The 7,400-nt window shown below is 38.5% G+C and overlaps 1 pseudogene across 1 annotated transcript; it reads left to right on the top strand.

Moving 5' to 3' along the window:
• Positions 1 to 915: 915 nt before the first annotated feature.
• LOC113429820 (mas-related G protein-coupled receptor member H-like) lies at positions 916 to 4,481 on the top strand (annotated as a pseudogene). The gene is made up of 2 exons (XR_015748400.1): positions 916 to 1,079; positions 3,402 to 4,481. The product of XR_015748400.1 is annotated as a mas-related G protein-coupled receptor member H-like (transcript).
• The last annotated feature ends 2,919 nt before the right edge of the window (positions 4,482 to 7,400 follow it).

Genomic DNA, 7,400 nt, shown 5'->3' with positions numbered 1-7,400 from the left:
AACAAAGTCCCATGTTTTGTTTCAAACTGTTTGTCTGTCATCCTTAAAAGAAATGCTTCAGGTTTCATTTTTATATCCATTTCCAATTTTTTTAAAAACCCAAGTAGATATTTGATTCCAAAATTGTTAGCCTTCTTACCTGTTGATCACAGGTGGTAAAAAAAATACTGTCAGGTTGATTACATTTTCAATAGTTTTAAACATCCTTATATATCTTTGATAATTTCAGGAATTCAACATATCATTTTAAATTTTTCTTTCAGATTATAACTCAGCATCAAGCCTTATGTCCACATTGTTTCCATTATTATACCCAATATTTTTAGCCCCTTTAGCCCTACAATGTTTCATATATCCAACTTCAAGATTAAATTGTTAATAATAATTTATAAAATTTTGCAGTACGATTCTCATCATTTTATCTTTAACTTTATTATTTTAGCTGTAAAATCATTTTTTAATCCAGTTTAAACCTTTCAGACAGTTGCAAATAACAAAGTCAGTGATAAGTATAACCTTCCTTTTTCAATTCTTCTTTCATTTTGAGTCCCAAAACCATATTACCCCAAAGAAGGAGATTGTTCTGTGTTATCCATGATTGTTTGGCTATCATCTCCCTTTTAAAAAAGGCTTCTTGTGGGTGACCCCCCTAAGGGCCATTTAGCAAATAACCTTGTTTTATATTATTCCAAACTCTAAGTGTGGCACGTCTAATAAAAAGATTCTTAAATGTTATATTAACTTTTCATTTGTCGTACCATAAATCACCATGTGAACCAAATCTCAAATCACGACCTTAAAACTCCTATTGGCTTGTGAAATGATAGTATCTTCAAGCATTTCCTTTGAAACTTGTGTGTGATAACACTTTAAGTGGCAAAAGTCAGAGACACATATGACACAAGTTGTTTTTTTTCATTGTAAGAAAGTTTGCAGCTTGGTCCCGCTCAATTCCTCTTTCTCTGAAGAAGGAACTAACTGCATCAACTGCAGGTCAATGGGAGTCATTGAAACAGATCTCATCCTTAGATTCCAAAAAAGACCTGCTGGTTCTGTTTGGAGATTCTCATCATCTTCAGGTAGGCTTTGGGTTTTTTTAACTGTTATTTGCAATGTACTCCTTTTTGAGGTCAGAGTAGGACTTGAGGACCTTAGGATGGGATCAATTAATCCTGCAGGATCCTCTGACCAATAGTGGAACTCAGTTCAGCAGCAATTATTTTTCCAGCATGGTGTGACACCAGTGTTCTCATGCCTGACTCTAATAAACCTTAATGTGTGTATTTTATGACTTCTATTCTTCTTCTTCTTCTTCTTCTTCTTCTTCTTCTTCTTCTTCTTCTTCTTCTTCTTCTTCTTCTTCTTCTTCTTCTTCTTCTTCTTCTTCTTCTTCTTCTTCTTCTTCTTCTTCTTCTTCTTCTTCTTCTTCTTCTTCTTCTTCTTCTTCTTCTTCTTCTTCTTCCTCCTCCTCCTCCTCCTCCTCCTCCTCCTCCTCCTCCTCCTCCTCCTCCTCCTCCTCCTCCTCCTCCTCCTTCCATATCCATCATCAGAAGTTGGCGATCCATTGGTGATCCTATTTTTATCAACAGCTGCATGAAAAACTGCTGTTTATTAATTCTAGTTGGTACCTTTTTAATGATCTTCTCTAAAAAAAATTAATTCTTTTGTTATAGTTATTGCATTGTTGGCGTTTTGAATGGAAAAGGGGGAGTAGGTAGTGGTATCTCAGAAGGACATTCCCCTAGTTCTCTACAAAGTAAAAGTAAAGCAAGGGAGAAAAGTTTTAAGGCTTCAAGATTCTGTCACTCCAAGCTCACAATAAAGGTAATATTAGTATTCATGTCTTGCACCCTTTTTTTGGACTATCTTGCTGATATTAATCTTGCTAATCAACGAGCTTTCACCCTTGAAGGTGGAACTTGTGTCTTTTCACTCTTCATACTGTATCTCAACTTCTCCACCTCACCGGCCTTGGGATACGCTTGTAAAACAGGTCAATAAGCTGGATTCCATTTACAGGAGATGAATTTGGTGAAATGTTTTCATTTACTGTTCCTGGCCAGTCATTTCCAAAACTGGCATCCTGTTTTGGATTAAGCTTCTTCCACATCATTTTAAAAACAAACACATTGTGTGGATAGTGGAAGCTTCTATCCCACTAGGGGGAGATATTTTGTTGATTGGTTTTATTGTTATTTCTTGATTTTTCATTGTTCTGGATTGTGCAGTGAATAAGAGTCAGCTAGCATTCTAGTTTAATAAATAATATTTAAAGTCAATTGGTCAGATGTTCAGATTTGATTTTTTGGTTTTAGCCACCTATTGAGTCCTTCCCAAGGACCTGGGATAGAGAGACGTGGTGGTTTGATGGTACTAAAGGTATTGTCACAGTGTGCAAGATTTCCCAAGTAAACCTGCCTTTTGCAATGGACTGATGGTTATTTTATCAGTGCTGATGGTGTTTTGAGTGATGCTTCAAATGTTTTGGGACTGCACTCAAGGGCACCTATTTCTTCTGGTAATAACTTCATTATATTATTACTTTGTTTTTGTTCTGACCCAACTTGGTTCCAAGAGAGCAAACACAAGACAAAGGCAGCAGTCCCCACCTTTTAAGGTTTCAGTCATGAATTCTGTTTCTTCACAGATAAAAGGCTGCTTCCAACTAATTAGCTCCGACAAGAAAGAGCCTTGCCAAGTTGTTTTTCAAAGCTGCTAAAAACCCACAGATAAGAAATAGTTTACAAGAGTTTTCAAATACTAACTATAATGTCCACAAGGCTGAGTTTCAGAGCATCTGAAGGCAGAACGCTTCTTCAAATCTGGCTTTTATCCTCTTGAGAGAGGGGACATTACCTTGCAGGCTTAGTCCCGAGTCACCTGTGCTGTTGTAACTGTTCTTTCCTACGAGCAATCCTGTGTGCACGCGCACTTGGCACAGGCTCCTTGGGAACCTCCTCATCACTGCTGCCAGCCCCCACAATCTTTGAAGGCAGCAGTCCACTCCCTAATGGTCCTGGCCCCTCATCTGAGTCCTCGCTCTTCTCAACCATCTGCACCTGCTGCCGGCTAACCACAACAGTCTTTTGTCTTTTTATATTTATGACCAGTAAAACCCATTCTTTCCATTAGTTGTCCTGCAGTTGCTCAGCCAAGAGTTCTCAGTCCTCTAATCTACCTGGCTCCAGATATCCAGAAACTCCAACAACTAGCGTGGTTCTCCTTGATCCAAATGACAACTGATCACGGTAAAGGTTTCTGTAAGTTATTCCACATTTTACTGTTTATTGGAGAGGCCCAGTTCATCTATTGTTGTTATTGTTATCAGAGAAGAGAGAGATGACAATACGATTATTATGGAGGAAGGATTGAATCCGTTCTTGTCTCCTTTCTTCTCATAGGAACTTCCATTCTAAAAGAAGAGATTATTGGAGCATTATAAAAGTCTCTTGATGAATTTCAGCCTGGCAAACATGAATGCTACAGCAGAGGATTTGGACTATAATACCACTGATGTTTTCAACAAATACCAAACTATGTCTAACTATTCTGGAATTATCTTTTTTCGGCCATATTCATCATCTGCTGTAGTGGAGTCCTGTTAAATGGAATTGTTATCTGGCTACTTGGCTTTCAGATTAAGAGAAACCCTTTCACTGTGTTGATTCTTAATTTAGCTATTGCTGACTTTGGATTTCTTGTATTTTTGGCTATATTTTGCATTTATCATTTTATATATTTTATGTCAGACAAAATTTTCTTCTTAATCATAAGTTGTTGCCTTTGCATCATGTATATCAACAGTCTTTTTCTTCTGACAGCCATCAGCATTGACCGGTGTGTGGCTGTCCTCTTCCCAATCTGGCATCACTGTTACCGGCCAAAACATTTGTCCCCTGCTGTCTGTGCCTTCCTCTGGATCTGCTCTTTCCTCTTGGGTGGAATTTTAAATGTTATACAATATTTATTTTACTATTATTACTTCTCAGATCTCTATTTGGTTTTGACTTCCATGCTTTGTCTTCCATTGATTACAATCTCTACTCTGATCCTATTCATCAAAATATGTCTTAAACCTAAACAGGTCAAACGTGGACGACTGTTAGTGATGATCTTAATTACTCTTCTCTGTTTCCTTATTCTTACTCTACCGGTACATATCTATGTGTTCAGTATTACGTTTGACTGGATTAATTGGGAACGATTTCCTGGATTGGATATGTACTTAAATCTGGGTGTTGCCCTAAATAGCAGCATTAATCCAGTGATCTATTTTTTGGTTGGGAGAAAGAAAAGAGCTCGGAGCAGGGAGAGCATCAAGGTCATTTTTCAAAGAGTCTTCAGAGAAGATGAAGCTCCTGAAAGCACAGAGGAAGCTGCAAACAGAATTACAACCCCTCTGTAAAAGTATAATTTTACTTTGTCTCTAATGCTAGCTACAAAAATGTATTTCTTGCTACTATAATAAAATATACAAATCATTTATTTACCTCGAAAAAGTATGTTGTCAGACTTCATCTTGAAGATTGGGGAAAGATGTGGGAAGCAAAAATTTTTCACACCACTGCTATAAACCAGCTACTTAGAACCATACCAGAAGCTTATCCAAATGATGGTACCACAACTGAAACTATTTTGTAGTTGAGGTCCATGATACAGAGATATATCCCAGAGATAATGCAGAGAAATGAAACCAACATTACTAAACATTTACATATTGTAAAGGGAGTAACTGCTGCTGGATCAACAGGATACCTTTTCAAGTAGGTATGATGAGATTGCACTTTAAAACTGTTTTCTTATACCTAGGATTCAGTCATCTTGACTCTATTGATTTTGACTCCTGAGAAGAAGTTTTAGAGACATACATCAAAAATTCTGAAGTCATGTTGTGGACAGCCCAGGCTGAGTTCTTTTTTACACCTGACTTGGGAGGGTCTGAGACGCTGATGAAACACCTTCAAGATGTTAAGCTATAGCCAAAGGAGACCTCAACAAATAAGATACCTAACAATATTTAACAATTGTGAGAGATATTTTCAGGGATTTATTTGGTGAAAATTTCCTGTACATTTAACGTGCTAAATTGGAGCGAAAGGATTCCCAAATAAATTCATAGATAGACGTGGTGCCTTGAGGAAACAAAGATCTGTCAACTGAAGTAGATAAAATCAAGGTTTCATTTGATGTCACTGTCCTTTTCACATCTATCAGTTGAAAACCAATACAATAAATAGTGGCAAAGGTACTGTACATACTATAATACAGGAAAGGTAACACAGCACCCAAAAAATTGAAATGAAATGACATATGAGAGTTATATAGCTTTTACTAACAAGATACAAGTAGACGTCAACATATGATGGCAACTTAGGCAGGATTTATTATTTTTATCAACAAGTGATGAGGTCTTAAATGGGACCTCATTGCTTAGTGACAACAATCTCTGAACTCCCAGCTTCAGTCATTCAACGAATGTCACAGTTGCTAAAATGTCAACTTCCTGCTGCCTTTCTACAAGCAAGGTCAGTGGGGAAGCCTGCAGGAAGTGGAAAATCCTAGGCTTCCAGGTACTTAAGTGGCTGCTCCCAGCTGGGGGAGAGAGTGAGGGTATGTGTGTGGGGGTTCAGGGAAATGCTGGGAAAGGGTGCACGTGGCAAAGTGCCATGTGGGGACTTTGTATGATGTATGAGGGAGGGTCACGGAGTGTGCCCAGGGATGTCAGAGTGGCTGCCATGATGCCAGAGCAGAAGGCATGGGAGAAGGTGCGTGGGTGGAAGGGACTTAAACCGTAACAGTATTCTTACTCTGCAGCTGGACAGATCATAGATTCACCTTTCACTCTCAATCTCAGAGATAAAAAAATAGAATAGAATAGAATAGAATAGAATAGAATAGAATAGAATAGAATAGAATAGAATAGAATAGAATAGAATTCTTTATTGGCCAAGTGTGAGTAGACACACAAGGAGTGATGAGAAGATTAATAGTGATAGTAGTGCAGACTTTGTAAATGGTTGGACAGTGTTGAGGGAATTATTTGTTTAGCAGAGTGATGGCGTTCGTGGGAAAAAACTCTCCTTGCTAACTGCCCAGGTTCATGCCAAGCCTCCCCTTTCTACATTGACTTATAGTGATTACCTTAAAAAGCCAAAGTCCATATATTAACAGATAACAGATAATCAGAGTTGGAAGGGACCTTGTAGGTCATCTAGTCCAACCCCCGTGCAAGCAGGAGACCCTGCACCATTTCTGACAAATGGCAGTCCAATCGCTTCTTGAAAGTCTCAAGTGATGGCGCTCCCACAATTTCCGAGGGCAAGCTGTTCCATTGGTTGATTGTTCTCACTGTCAGAAAGTTTCTCCTTATTTCCAGGTTATATCTCTCCTTGTTCAGTTTCCATCCATTATTCCTTGTCTGGCCTACAGGTGCTTTAGAAAATATCTTGACCTCTTCCTCTCTGTGGCAGCCCCTCAAATATTGGAACACTGCTATCATGTCTCCCCTGGTCCTTCTCTTTACTAGACTAGCCAAGCCTGCCCAGGAACCTCGGCTGTCAAGTTCAGTCCTTTTTGGAACCCCTGATTAGAAGCTTCTTGGATGAGAAGCAAAATGTTTTCAAAGAAAAAACAAAGAAAATCCAGTTGCCTTTTGGAATAGCACCCTTGGGAGATGCTCAGAAAGACATCCTCAGGCAAGGATGTTAACCTTCAATAAACCCATCCACATCTTTCCAATGACCAAAGAGGGGAAATAAACCTTAAGGTGATGATAGTATAAAAAACAAAAGAATTAGCTAAGTCTCTTCCTCAGTAATCAAAGTCCCATTTATCAGCTGAGAGATCCAACTGTCAGTGAAGTTTTCTTCTTTCATCTTCTTGCGCCAATCAGCAAACAGTCTATTTAATCAGAACATCTTAAAAGAAATATAATCTGGAGAACAATTTTGCCTGTTGCCAAAAAGCTTTCTTTATAAGGAAATGCTACATTTCTTCAAAATTTAACTCTGTCTGCCTTGGCTTTTGATTCCCTTGCCCTAGGAGGCTCAAGCCAGCTCTCTCTCTTCTACACTGACTGTTGGAGATTATTTTAGACAGACAAGGATCACATCTTGTATCACATGGTGCTACATTCTGATTAGACAAGGCACAGAACAAGTGTGCATCTTTTAGAGTTCCTTTTTCATGCCAGAAGCAAAAGCTCTTTATATTTTCTGCAGGAGATTGATCTTCACCTGTTACGCCGAGCCCTGTTCTTTTTATAAAAACACCTCTGAAGATTTCTGCTTAGGGTCTGCTTCCAGATATATCCAAATCTTCAGACAATTCTTTCAACCTTGTAACTCAAGATTGGGTGGATGAACTTCCCTTCTGTCTAATAACTACATCGACATTGGACT

This window comes from Notechis scutatus, chromosome 3, assembly GCF_049901735.1.
Source record: "Notechis scutatus isolate UNSWTSFEM ecotype Mainland chromosome 3, rNotScu1.2, whole genome shotgun sequence".
In the NCBI taxonomy this organism is placed as follows: Eukaryota; Metazoa; Chordata; class Lepidosauria; order Squamata; family Elapidae; genus Notechis; species Notechis scutatus.
This window is presented reverse-complemented; position numbering and strand designations above follow the sequence as displayed.